The sequence below is a fragment of the Mytilus californianus genome, unplaced genomic scaffold, assembly GCF_021869535.1.
Source record: "Mytilus californianus isolate M0D057914Y unplaced genomic scaffold, xbMytCali1.0.p SCAF_8, whole genome shotgun sequence".
In the NCBI taxonomy this organism is placed as follows: domain Eukaryota; kingdom Metazoa; phylum Mollusca; class Bivalvia; order Mytilida; family Mytilidae; genus Mytilus; species Mytilus californianus.
The window spans coordinates 74494274-74510092 of NW_026262734.1; the positions used below are offsets into that span (position 1 = coordinate 74494274).

A 15819-nucleotide genomic window follows, 5' to 3' on the forward strand; every position below is an offset into this window, starting at 1 on the left:
AAATGATTCTTATCTTGACATGTGGTAGTCAAACTGAAATAATAATATTGATCGTTATACAAATTATCAAGAATCAATATGCTGGTAAATGCTTTCAACATTGATGTTTGGGAGGAGGAATAAATTCCTGAAAACTGTAAGAGTCCTGTACTGAAACGTGTGTTACAGGAAACAAGTGATGGTAGGGACTCATTCTATGTTATTTCATTAATTCCTTTTGGGGAAACTGTCCTTAACTTTCTTATCCAAAAACTTTCCCGAGCAAGTCCGTCGTCCCTTGACCAACCCTCGTTGTGGTCTATGATAGTGATGGTAAGGTTTTTGAGATCAGCTTTGGCGTGCCAAGGTGATCTCAAATGACGACTTACGGGGAGGTCGGGTTTGCAGGTGTAGTCACTTCGATGATCATTCATGCGTTTGTTGAATGACTGTTCTGTCTCGCCAACATACTGCATGCCACATCGACACTGAAGAAGGTATACAACATTCTGGGTTTTGCAAGTTAAATTGCAATATATAGTGTATACGGACCCAGTGGAGTGGCAAGTAAATGTTTGAGTATTCAGTATTTGTTGGCAAGTCAGACATCGTCTGTTACCACACGACTTGCATCATCCTGCAGTTGGAGAGCTTTTATAAGAGGAGACATCAGCTCTCACAAATAAGTCTCTCAGACTTTTTGGTCTCCCAAAAGCTAAAACAGGAGGTGTGGGAAAGATCTTGGATAATTTTGGGTGTTTGGGAATAATCTGCCAATTGGCACGGATCAAACGGGAAAGATTAGTAAAGGCGGGATTGTATGTAAAACCAAACAGAACTACTTCGCTTCGCCTCTTGCGTTTGTACTGTAATAGGTCATTGCGGCTGTTATTAATAGCACGCGCAAACCTCTTATATATCTCCCATTTCTTATAACCTCGTTTGGTAAAAAAATCCGCAAAGTTCCTGTAACCGTTTAGCGACAGCCTCCTCAGAGGAGCAAATCCTCTTTACTCTGAGAGCTTGACTGTACGGGATACTTTTTGTACAGTTTTTGGGGTGACAGCTTTGGGGAGAAAGGTACTGATGTTTATTTGTAGGGTTACAGTAGAGGTATGTTGATATGACACTGTCCTTTATAGATGTAGTTGTGTCCAAAAAAGAAAGTTTACATTCGGAAATTTCATATGTGAATTTAATTGACTGGTGGGCGTTGTTTGCGTGTTTGATAAAATCATCCAGTTCTTACTGGGATTCCATCCATTTCATGTCAATATCATCGATGAAACGGAACCAAGACAGAGGTTTAGATGAAGATGTTGAAATGATTTTTTTCTCTAATTTGCCCATGAAAATATTGGCGTAAGACGGTGCCATTTTCGTCCCCATCGCTGTCCCGTTTATCTGAAGGTAGTGTTCACCATTGAAGGTGAAATTGTTGCATTTCAGACCCAGAGTAAGCAGCTGGACTAATCATTCGATGGGTGGTTCAAAAATGATGCACGAGTCCATATTTCCTTGCACGATTGTATTCCGTCATCATGAGGTATGTTGGTATACAATGAGGTGACATCCAAAGTGACCAGGAGAGTTTCCGGGGGAAGAGGGTTCATGGATTCCATTTTACGAAGGTAATCTGTGGTGTCTTGAATGTGAGAAGAAAGATTTTCTACATGAGATCTTAAATGGAAGTCTACGAATTCCGAGATTTTCCCAGTCGGGTGGCCGTTTGCGGATACAATGGGTCTACAAAGGTTGTTAATCTTGTGTATTGTGGGACGAAGATACAATCGACCAGGCTTGGCGTTCTCTGGTTTTAAATATATGTAGGGTCATGGTCATGGACAAAATCAAATCGGATGTTGTTCATCTTGCTAACAAGTACTCGTCGTTTTATAACATCTCTTCTGACAAGAAAACAGCAATACGATCGCTGAGAAACCGAGATGATATTGTGATAAAACAAGCAGACAAAGGAAGTGTCGTTGTGATAATGGACAAAGCTAACTACATCGCGGAAGCAGAGCGTCAGCTCTCTGATGAGAGATTTTATAAGAAGCTTGACAATGACCCTACTTCCGAGTTGAGTTCACAAATTATTACGGCGTTACAAACCTTGTACAATGACGGTCACATAGATGAGGATACAATCGGATACTAGTATTTAAAACCAGAGAACGCCAAGCCTGGTCGATTGTATCTTCTGCTCTATAATCTGGTTCTGAAATGCAACAATTTCACCTTAAATGGTGAACATTACCTTCAGATAAACGGGACAGCGATGGGGACGAAAATGGCACCGTCTTACGCCAGTATTTTCATGGGCAAATTAGAGAAACAAATCATTTCAACATCTTTATCTAAACCTCTGTCTCGGTTCCGTTTCATCGATGATGTTGACATGAAATGGATGGAATCCCAACAAAAACTGGATGATTTTATCAAACATGCAAACAACGCCAACCAGTCAATTAAATCACATATAAACATTCCGATTTTAAAATATCTTTCTTGGACACAACTACTTCTATAAAGGACGGTGTCATATCAACATACCTCTACTGTAAACATACAGATAAACATCAGTACCTTTCTCCTCATAGATAAAGGGTTTGTGCGTGCTAACAATATCAATAATGTCTTAGCTTTTGGAAGACCAAAAAGTCTGAGAGACTTATTTGTGAGAGCTAGTGTCTCCTCTAATAAAAGCTCTTCAACTGCAGGATGGTGGAAGTCGTGTGGTAACAGACGATGTCTGACTTGCCAACAAATACTGAATACTCAAACAATTACTTGCCACTCCACTGGGTCCGTATACACTATATATTGCAATTTAACTTGCAAAACCCAGAATGTTGTATACCTTCTTCAGTGTCGATGTGGCATGCAGTATGTTGGCGAGACAGAACAGCCTTTCAACAAACGCTTGAATGGTCATCGAAGTGACTACACCTGCAAACCCGACCTCCCCGTAAGTCGTCATTTGAGATCACCTGGGCACGCCAAAGCTGATCTCAAAAACCTTACCATCACTATCATAGACCACAACAAGGGTTGGTCAAGGGCCGACGGACTTGCTCGACAAAGTTTTTTGATAAGAAAGTTAAGAACAGTTTCCCCAAAGAGCATTAATGAAAACAAATAGAATGAGTCCCTACCATCACTTGTTTCCTGTAACTCAGGCTTCAGTACAGGACTCTTACAGTTTTAAGGAATTTAATCCTCCTCCCAAACATCAATATTGAAAAAAATTACCAGCATATTGATTCTTGATTTAATTTGTATAACGATCAAGATTATTATTTCAGTTTGACTACCACATGTCAAGATAAGAATCATTTGACATTTTACTGATGAAGGATATTAGTTATCCGAAACATTTAACATTTGTTCATGATTTTACTTGTTGTTGGTGATTTTGTATCCTTTTAGACTTCCTTATTATATATATATATAATATTATATTTGCCTTCGGGTTTATATGATCCGTTCATCCTTTTTCGACTCTTCAAAATTCAAGAGTCTATCCTAAATTGAGGTAAATTATATGGCCTTCCAAATACCGTTTCGATTCCTAACATCACTGAAGAGACATTAATTGTCGAAATCCGGATATGGTATACTAATTTTTGCACCTTTTGTTTGCGATATACCATCTTTTCCGCAAGTTTATTGTTTTCTGTTTAGTATTAAATTAATAGTTAAGATCCATTTTGTTACATCTGGGGAACCGTTTATTTGGCAATCGCCAATGGCAGTCAGCAGGGTTTAAGAACATCCGTTGTTCGACCTGCTAGTCAAAGGCGTTTTGTTTAAATATACTTTTTCCTTTTTTTGGGTTTTTGGAAAATGTTGTTTTTGCTGTATTTAGACCCCTCTAACAAGAAATTTGTTTTGCATGCACACGTATAAAAATTGCGGTTTTTATCCAACGCAATCATACGTTTGAACGTTGTTTTCAATTTAGACTTGTTTATATATAGACCCCTCTAACAAGAAATTTGTTTTGCATGCACACGTATAAAAATTGCGGTTTTTATCCAACACAATCATAGGTTTAAACGTTGTTTTCAATTTAGACTTGTTTATATTTTTTCGTTTGGGCTTGTATTATATTTGCCTTCGGGTTTATATGATCCGTTCATCCTATTTTGACTCCTCAAAATTCAAGAGTCTATCCTAAATTGAGGTAAATTATGTGGCCTTCCAATAACCGTTTCGATTCCTAACATCACTGAAGAGACATTAATTGTTGAAATCCGGATATGGTGTACAAAAAATATTTGCACCTTTGTTTGCGGTATACCATCTTCGCCGCAAGTTTATTGTTTTCTGTTTGGTATTAAATTTAAAGTTAAGATCCATTTATTACACCTTGTGATCCGTTTATTTGGCAATCGCCAATGGCAGTCAGCAGGATTTAAGAACATTTGTTGTTCGACCTGTTAGTCAAATGCGTTTTGTTAAAATATACTTTTTCACTTTTTTGGTCTTTTGGAAAATGTTGTTTGTGCTGTATTTAGACCCCTCTAACAAGAAATTTGTTTTGCATGCACACGTATAAAAATTGCGGTTTTTATCCAACGCAATCATAGGTTTGAACGTTGTTTTCAATTTAGACTTGTATATATATTTATATAGAAGTCTATAAAAAGGACCAACCAGCAAATTTACTATGTACCGGATCGTAAAGAATAGATGATACTGTGCAGATAAGGAAAAAATTATATAAGTCTAGAGATTTGCACAACGATACTAATATAAGATGGTATTATACGAAGATGTTGTTAATAAAAATATATATATAGTGTGCATGCCAATAAAACGATATTCTTGACCACTTGACTAACTTCGTCTGGTACACGATGTCTTAAGTATCTGGACTTTTAGAAAACGCTGGTGATGCTACCCCGTTTATGAACCCCCTTCCCGCCAAAAATAAATCATTAATTGTCGTTTGTTGATGTGGTTCATAAGTGTTTCTCGTTTCTCGTTTTTTTAAAGGAGTAGGCTCAGTAAGAGCCCTTTTTGGCCCCAATATATAGCAGTTTTTCAAAATTGTTAAAATGTAAATTTATTAGCTATTTATTGGAAAGAAGAATACTTCTGCTACATAAATATGGGCTGTTTTTGACAATACAATGCACATGTATCGGGTACTAGCATCATTAAGTAATGCTAAATTACTGAAATCTTCGAAATTTTAGCATTTTGGTTAATTTTTAGACGGTTTCCGTCTGAAATGGAAGTGGCCGCATTTGTGTTCATTCTCAATATTTAAATGTAAGTTGTATTTGATGATAATACATAACATATATAAAGGTTGAGAATGAACACGGATGCGGCCACTTTCATTTTTGACAAAAACCATCTGAAAAGTGACATATTATGGCATACTTGATAGATTTTTCATATTTAAGCTGGAATTTGAGCGTCTTTAATGACTAAATCAGTTCAAATCTTTCACTTAAACGAATTGAATCGACTGAAGTAGACACTTAAGTGTTTAAAAAGTGTCCAAAATCTTTCATCAGATGAACCTGAATTTTGAGGCCAAAATCAGCCCTTACTGGACCTACTCCTTTAGAATAGACCGTTGGTTTTCCCGTTTGAATGGTTTTACACTAGTAAGTTTTTGGGGCCCTTTATAGCATGTTGTTCGGTGTGAGCCAAGGCTCCGTGTTGAAGACCGTACCTTAACCTATAATGGTTTACTTTTATAAATTGTGACTTGGATGGAGAGTTGTCTCATTGGCACTCATACCACATCTTCCTATATCTATGTATTAGTAAAAGAATATCAAAAGACAACACAACAAAAAACAAGTAAAGTTAAATTAAATTTCAACTTAAGAAATATATAAATTAGTTGGTAAAAGTACATTTCAAATAGATTTTTAATGTGTAAAAGTTGATACTCAATTGTGTCTGCTTATTCCTCGGGAGCACCTGAGATCAACCCCGGTTTATAGTTGAGTTCGTTTGTGTTGCTCATTCTTTCATTTTCTATGCAATGTTTTTTATACTGTTGTTTGTCTGTTCTTTGTTAATGATTTTTGCCATCGCTTTGTGAGTTTTCGTCGACTTGTTAAATGTCCCTTAAGTAGTTTACACCCCCTTTTTAAAGGATGTGATGCGACAATCAATTGTATTCCAGGTTGTGGTGACATGCCACTTCCTTTTTCGTTTACAAAAAGACTGATATACAGAGTAAACAAAAACTTTCAACATTGAGAAAATAAGGCTCAATTATTCTCTTTCAATTTCAATCATCTTGAAATTATATAGAGCTTACTTATCAAAATAAACTTTCCAGCCAATATTTTTCGCAAGTTTTTTAACGTATTATAAAAAGATAACAACACATTAAGAAATTTGCTTGCTGTGTAACTAATATCTTGGTATATCAATCGGAAAAATTGAAGTCTGTCGGAGAAATATGATTGTGAAAAGTAAAATAACAAAAATACCGAACTCCGAGGAAAATTCTAAACGGAAAGTCCCTAAGCAAATTGCAAAATCAAAAGCTCAAACACATCAAACGAATGGATAACAACTGTCATATTCCTGACTTGATACAGGCATTTCCTTATGTAGAAAATGGTGGATTAAACCTGGTTTTATAGCTAGCTAAACCTCTCACTTGTATGACAGTCTAATAAAATTCCATTATATTGACAACGATGTGTGAACAAAACAAATAAACATAATAGGTAAACATGTCAAAAATAGGGGTACAGGAGTCAACATTGCGTTATAATCTTAATCACTACAAAAACAAGCAAATATGTCAACAAAGACGAACAAAAAGACATATAGACAAAGCACATTAGCAAAAACGAAAGACAAGAGTACAAAAATTTACCCTAGCACAACAACACAACGACAGGATGTACAAGTACCGAGACACGTCAAATGAATAACTACAAAAACAAGCAAATATGTCAACAAAGACAAACAAAAAGGTATATAGACAAAGCACATTAGCAAAAACGAATGACAAGAATACAAAAATTTACCATAGCACAACAACACAATGACGGGATGTACAAGTACCGACTTTTATTTTAGATATTAGCAAACTTAGGATAGAAAAAACAGTTTATATTATCAATTATCTATGATGAAACACTCTCTGGGACCTCGTTTACACCTGTAAGAAATTAAATCGATCTCAAAACGATCAGTTTGCATTAACATTTTAACACGCAAAATTGATATAGATGTATCTTTTAAGATCCAGCGTTTTTACACAATATGCTAACCGGTCTGACCTTTTTACTTTAACGTTCGCAAACAAATAATCAAAAATGGAATATGGTAACGTGAGCATTTATATCTTGGTACGACAGTCCTGTGCATTTATTTCGAAATCGTAGATTGTGTCTTTTATCTCTATGTCTCTTCGTTTGAAAATAACCAGAATTTTCTAGGAGATTACGATTTGATATTCTGGTGGCAAAGGGGATCAGGAGGATTTTTTTGCGAATTGAATATCTTTTTTCAACTGTTGCTACACATGCTTTTTTCCCCGCGACACTGCCGCACTAAAATTTTATTTACTTTTGAAAACAATCACTCCCTGCTTTTGTTTACATCAGACTAAAGATCGCTCTTTATTCAATCGATCTCAGGAAAGATGGATCTTTTTTACTAGTGTAACCCACAATAGAATAGCATACCGATTGTTTACCAGGCTTGGTTGAATGAGACGACATTTCACAATCGTGTGCAAGAGCATTTCAGTACCTCCTGAGATAAAATTTTGGAGGTTGAAAAAAATAACTGAGGCCCTCTTTAAAAGCAAGTTGGTCAGCTCTGTGACTCGTGCTTATTTTCCCTTACATCTTATTACCACTAAGAAGATCTTGATTTCAACCCCTCAGTCAGACATTTCAAATTTCAAGTTTCATTTCCTAACCCAAAAAGCGCAACAATGGCGTAAACAAACACTTCTAGAGGAATAAACAATTTATCTTGAACTTTCAAGTACTATACTATATTTGTTTCAGATAATTTGTTTTTTGGTTAATACATGCTGCACAATAAGTTAATCAATAACCCTTTCATATGTATTGTAATTAAAAAAAATGACATTGCCGCACTAAAATTTGATTTCCTTTGTTATCAATCATTCCCTGATTTTGTTAACTAAAGATCTATCTCTATTGAATCGAACTCAGGAATGATAGATCTTTCTTACAAGTGTTATCCACAATACGGATTGTTTATCAGGCTTGGTTGAATGAGACGACATTTCACAATCGTTTGCAAGAGCATTTCAGTACCTCCTGAGATAGTATTTTTGAGGTTGAAAAATATCTGACACCCTCCTATAAGCAAGTTGGTCAGATCTTTTACTAGTGCTTATTTCCACTTACATCTTATTACCTCTAAGAAGATCTTGATTTCAACCCTTCAGTCAGACGTACGAAGTTCATTTCTTAACTCAAAAAGAGCAATAATGGCGTAACCAAACACTACTTAAGAAATAAACAATTTTATCTTTCAAGTATTATTTTTGTTTCAGATAATGGTTTTTGTTTAATAAATACATGTTGCACAGCAAGTTAAAGGGGCACTAGCTACGAGATACATAAAAAATTTAAATTCTGTTTTTTTTGGTTCAATCATTAATGAAAGTGAAATAATGAAATAATAATTCGCTTTTAGCAGTCAGTATGGTTCAATTTTGTCAAAATAAGCTAAGAAACATCGATGATGAATTATTCACTTGCAAGTGAATAATTCGACCTCATTGAATCCGTATTCATGTAAACTTCAATTTAACCCCTTAGCTAGAGATGGATTATGCATGATTGATGCGTGTTAGGTTATTAAAAGAAAAAAAATGTCAACATTGAAAGTGAAACAAAGGTAAATCATTTGATTGACTGATTCGATCCACAAAATATCATTCTTATACATGTAAAATTGAAAATTAACTTATTTTTTTAAATCAAACAGACATAGAAAAATCCATTTGCACGAGGTTCATATATCTATTTATATTTATGTTTATGTTCATATCAGGCATGGGGTAATGCAAATTTGTAATTGTAATGCATGGTAATGCATTACATTTTTCCAAGTAATTGCATGTAATGTGTAATGCATCAATTTGTGCATTACATGTAATTGTAATATAATGCATTACTTTAGCAAAAATTTGTGTAATTTCATACATTACATGGCATTACATGTCATTACTTTTTTCACATACTACATCTTTAACATGTTGTTGGAGTTTTAACTAAACCAAATTTAAGATTTCTTGATTAACTAAGAATATGTTAATCATTAGAATACATTCTTTGTTTCATCTTATTTCATACATTTTCCTGCATAAAGAGATTGATATTTGAAAAGCATAACTGTATTGTTGTCATAAGATCAAAGAATATCTTGTCTTGCTTAAATTAAAGATAATTAAACTTTGTTATAAAACACTAATTAGTTTGTTTTACAATCAATATTTTCACCATCTAAACAATTGTTCATTAATTAAGGTCTATGTTTATTTTATAATTAGGGGAGTAATTCACAGTAATTAAATATTTCGTTTAAAATTAAAAAAAAAAAACAACAAAAAGTATATTTATAAAAGTTAAGTCAACATTAAGTTAAAATAATTAAAATTGTAAAAGTCGAATTAAATAGACTTTTTACATGTATACTTATATTCAATTCATGGAACAGTTTCTGCATATGCTAGAATCTTTTGTGACTTCTAGCTGTTTTTCAAAATGTTTAACTTTTCTATTCACTTAATAAAATTATCAAATGTAATGTGTAATTCAAGGCATTACTTTGCAAAAGTAATTGTAATATAATGCATTACTTTGATAAATGCATGTAATTGTAATTGTAATATAATGCATGGTTTGGTCAAAGTAATTGTAATATAATGCATTACATTGCAATGTAATTCGCCCCATGCCTGGTTCATATCGTGTTATGTGACCGTCGGTTGTTTTTTGTGTCGTCTCGATAGTTAATTAGATGGCGTCTAGACTAAACTACACACGTAACGAAGCTACATATTATCGAGCCCATGCCCTGTAAATTATTTATTTTAGACTTTTTATAATATGGATAAATGTTTTACATTGTTATAAATCTAATATGAGAATTTGAGTCAAATCGGTGAACATGAATTTGACAGCTAGTACCCCTTTAATCATTAACTCTTTCATATGAATTGAAATCAAAATAATGAATAAATAAACTGTACACGACATTAACACAGAAAGTACGAAATTGTTATACATGTGTGAATTTTCAATTAAAGCTCTATTGAAAATGATATCACGTAAAATGAATTTGTTGTGTCAATACATGTAAATATTAAAACAGTGCAATCTGTTTATTATGATGTTTTGCTATACAAAGTATCACACTGTTATATGTTTCCACAGATTTCTAACAACAAAGGAAATTGTTACATAAAACATATCAATATGTGCTTCCTGTATTATTCCTACAAATCTTTTAAAACAGATTCATCTGACTTTATATATTTAACAATATGTTACAGACCTATAATTTCATTTAAGGTAATAATAAATAATTTTAGCACTGAACTTGCTCGTGCACTTTTAAAACATCTGTCATTCAGCCAACTAGTACAATGATTTAGAATTGTAATTTAAACAAACAGAAATGTACTTGGATATTACAAATATATTTCAAAAATTTATAAAGACAAAACGAATGCGAAATTTCATTAAAATCCGTGAGATCAGCCATTTACGTACCTGTAACCTTAACTCTTAAAAGTGCATCAAAATTAAATTTGAAACACACCTTAAGTTGCACATAGCTTTAAAAGAATGTTTTAGAAAGCATAAGTTGATAAAGTGCTACGTTGTATGGATTTCGCTGTCCTGATCTGGCGGTTCTGGCTAAATCTGGAACAAAACAATAACTAAATTATTGTCAGTATGCGTTGTCAGTAGTTCTTAGATACAGTCTGTATACATTGCTTGTTGTTTTTAGGTACAGTCTGTAAAAAATGTCTGGTTCTTAAATACAGTATATATACAGGGTATGTGGTTCTTAGATACAGTCTGTATGCATGGTCTCTGGTTCTTAGATACAGTCTGTATGCATTGTCTGTGGTTCTTAGATACAGTCTGTATACATTGTCTTTGGTTCTTAGATATACTCTATATGCATTGTCTATGGTTCTTGAAACAATCTGTATACATAATATAAATCATTTTCGAGTAATACAAGTATCTTCAATTTCTTTTAAAATCATTAAAACCAGACGTCAAAAGGTTGTCGCATAGCTATTTCTAATAAAAAATCTTTGAAACAGTGGTGTACAGGTTGACATATGGTTATTTCTTATAAAAAAAAAACGTTCAAACGGAAATACAGACGGACACGGTACTATTAATCAAAACCATTGAAACAGGTTGACACAAGGTCATCATTGCTACAAGCGGACACAACGCGTTTTAATGAAAATTGTTGAAACAGAGGGATATAGGCGGATTTCATGTAGTGTTATTTCTTTTTACTTAAACAGGGTATACATGTTGACACATAACTTATTCTTATAAAAATCATTGAAACAGGAGGATGGCCAGCGCCATTTCTTACTAAATCATTTAAACAGGATATACTGGTTGGCACACGACTATTTCAAACAAAATCATTGAAACGGGAGAATAAAGGTAGACACAATCATGGTTGTTATTTATAAAAATAATTGAATCAACCGGATACAGGTTGACACAAGGCTACATGTTAAAACCAAATAATTGAAACAAGGGGCACAGAGTGCTGTTTCTTTGGGAAAATATGGAAACAAAGGGATACAAGCGTGTACAGGAACAAAGGGACGCAGCGCTATTTGTTATACATATCAGTGAAGCAGGGGTATAGGTACACACGCGCACATATGGCTATTGCCATATAAGGATATTGAAACGGAGATACAGGCAGACAGAGCAATTTCTTATAAATATCTTTGAAGAAGGCAGACACACTGTTATTTCTTATAAGAATCATCGTAGCAGAGGTATACATATTGATACAACACGGCTATTCCCTATTGTAATAAATAAACAAGGGGTTGAAATACGACTATTTCTTATAATAATCTCTGAAACAGACGTATACAGGTTGACATATGGCTATTTCTTATAAAAATCTTAAAATCACAGGTATGCAGGTTGGGTTTCTATGTTGTTTTGTGTACTGTTGTTTGTCTGTTTGCCTTTTTCTTTTTTAGCCATGGCGTTTTCAGTTTATTTTTGACTTATGGGTTTGAATGTTTCTTAGGTATCCTTCGCCTCTCTTTTGATAGAGTCTATTTTTATTAAAATCTTTGAATATCTAGAGGTATGCAGATTGATACACAACTATTTCTTATAAAAAACTATAAAACAAAATCACTGAAATAGGGATATACAGGTTGAAACATTGCTATTTCTGAAAGCAATTGAAATAGAGGGATACAGGCGAACACCAATTTTTGTTCTTAATGAAATCATTGAAACAGGGGAATAGGTTGACATTTAGGTAATTCTTATAAAAAAAAATTTAAACAGAGGTATAGGTTGAAATGCGGCTATTTCTTATAAAAATCTTTGAAACAGACGTATACAGGTTAACATATGGCTATTTCTTATAACAAAATTATAACACGGGAATGCAGGTTTGACACATGGCTATTTCTTGTCAAAATCATTGAAAAAGGGATATACAGGTTGACACATTGCTATTTCTAATCAAAGCAAATAAAATAGAGGGATACAGACGGACAACATATTTTTTCCTTTTGCAGTCATTGAATCAACAGAATAGATTGGCATACAGCTATTTCTTTGAAACAAAGGCACATAGGTTGACATAATGGCCATTTCTTATTAAAAAATCGAGCAAAAAGGGTTATACAGGTTGACACATGGCTATTCTTATAAATCTTCGACACAGAGGTAAACAGATCAATAAACTTCAGACCTGCCAACTTTCCCATTTATAGGAAGACATTCCACATGAGAGATGTGGACCTGATCTTTATAAAACTCAATCATTTAGACAAATTGCTTTAAAAAGGGCATTCAGATGAGTAAAAAATACATTTAAACACACGTTTACTAATTCAAAACCATAGATGTTCTTATTAAGTACACTTATGACATGTATGGGTATGTATTAGGTCCTCTTAAGCTTAAAATCCCCCATGGAGATTTTGAAAAGTTGGCAGGTATGTCTACACATCTGTTTTTATTGAAATAATTTTAACCAGTGGTGTATAGGTTGATATAAATGTCTATGATGATTTTTTTTATAAAAAAATGTTTTAAACGTTGGTATACAGGTTGAGACATGGCTAATGTGTTTTCCATAAAAATCATTGAAACAGGGGTTAACATGCTAAAATCTAGCTACTTTTTGACACATCGTTATTCCTTATGCCTATTTGATATTAAGATCATTAAATCGGCCGGGGACATAGCGCTAGGTTTTATATAAAATTAAGAAAGCCAATGAGACAACTCTCCACAAGAGAACAAATAGCATGGAAGTTAACAACTGTAGGTCACCGTACGGCCTTCAATAAAGAGCAAAACCCATACCGCATACAATTCTTTCAAACAGTCGTAAACAGTTTGACACATTTCTATTTCCATATGAATTTATTGAAACAGGATACAGGCGGACACAACTATTTCATCTTTAATCATTGAAACAGGTAGACCGGCTAACACTAAGTTTTTTCCATATTTATTGTTTTGAAACAAATCGATACAGTTTGACCCAACACCAGTTTTTAATCAAAATCATTGAAAAAGAGGGATACAGGAGGACACATGGCTATTTCTTATTAAAAATATATACAAAGAAACAGCGATGGGTACAGACGGACACAGTGCTATTTCTTATAGTAAAAAAATATTTGAAACATGGTGATACCGATACAGTGCTAACAAATATAGGGGTATACAAGCGGACAATGAAGTGGCCGCACAGTGAATGTAAAACCTTACTGGCTACAACATTACCAAGCTGCAGACCAGAAACAAAAGCATTCCGTCTCATAGAAGGCGAGAATATAAGTTTTCTGTCTAGTCTTTTAGACGGACGGAGTCTAGCGGTTACATGACCTACATATTGTATTTATTGTTAATATGTTCTCGTCCTGAACGTGCATAAAATATTTGCGACCTGACTACAGCAAACAGCAATCAATCAATCTAGCGATTACTAGACTGGTGGCATCGCAGGTAAATAGATACATTAAAAGACAAGTTAAATTGAAATGCCCAAGTTACTTTTTCTTTCTTCACAAAGATAATACATTGATTGCTGTAATTTTGAATCGATCACAACTGTAATGAACATCCATTTATGCAGGATGATTGGGTGTCAGTTTCAGTAAGGGGCGTTTATGTTTATGTATAAACTTCTCAAATGTGTACATATATATTTCTGTTGTTTCCAAACAATACGATTACTTCAAATTTAAAAAAAAAATATCCACAGGGCGCAGCTTGAACAGTTGGGTCAAAAATGGATACAATATTTAAGCTTGATACAGCTCTGAATTTAAAATGTGATTAAATATTTGACACAGGATAGGTTTCTGACACAGAATGAATGTGGTCTAAGAACTTAACAATTTGAAATTGGACATTTACCTATAAATATAAATAAGAAGATGTGGAATGAGTGCCAATGAGACAACACTCCGATCAAGTCACAATGTATAAAAAGTACATGGTTAGATTCAGCATATCAAAAAACCCCATGAAATCAATTATCGACCCTTTGGACCTCAATGTGGACCAATTTGATAACGGGTAGAAAAATCAAAATCTTAATACACGATTAGATTCAGCATATCAAAGAACGTCACATATTCAATTTTTGTTGAAATCAAACAATGTTTAATTTTGGACCAACTTAAAAACTGGGTCCAAAATCATCAATCTAAAAACATTTTTATATTCAGCATTTCAAAGAATACCAGGAATTCAATTTTTGTTAAAATCAAACTAAGTTAATTTTGGACCCTTTGGACCTTAATGTAGACGAATTTAAAACGGAGCCCAAAATCTTATACGATGTAAGATTCAGCATATTACAAAACCCAAAGAATTCAAGACTTTGATTTAAACCCCATTTAAATCGCTATACCATTATAACGCAAATGTTTGCAGTCATATAATAACAGTAGGTGCTGTTTACTAATTTTCATTTAAACTCTAGCACACAAATATGTTTCTCAATGATTTTTCAACAAACACAAAGTTTTTTATAATTTTTGTGCAAATAAAACAAAAAGAAAAGGAAACTTCTTTTTATAAGTTTTAACACTGAGCATAAAACTTTTGAGAATCAATTGAGGCAATCTAGATCTAATGTACCATAAGAAGTACTGACGGACGAGCAGAGTGATAACTATAGGTAACTGTTGACTGGTGGGTTGGGCCCGAATAATTGTCCTTATCCAATTTTGCCTTTAGAACCTGTAGAACCAAAGAACATTTAGTCCTTAACAATGCAGGATGTCCTGTCCGCAACTGTGAAATGTAAGTCATATTGTTTAATATGTTGCCGTACTATGTTATACTATATTACAGAGATGTAGTTGAATTTTTAAATTACCATAGGTTTGTTAAAAAATAATTATAAATGCACCATACCAACAGATGGAAATGTACATATGAACATACAAGTAAAAGATATTTATTATTTCAAAATTCTTCACTGAAGCATAAAAACCGACAGTGATAAGTATTGATTAACAAAAACAACTGAAAAAGATATTGTACTCAAAATTCCATAATAAAAACATTTTTTTTTATTTGAACAGATTAC

At 33.6% G+C, this 15819-nt stretch overlaps 1 protein-coding gene across 3 annotated transcripts in view; it reads left to right on the forward strand.

Moving 5' to 3' along the window:
• The window catches only part of LOC127712513 (beta-1,4-galactosyltransferase 6-like), an 85107-nt gene that overhangs the window by 43440 nt on the left and 25848 nt on the right, over positions 1-15819 (forward strand). The window lies entirely within an intron of this gene.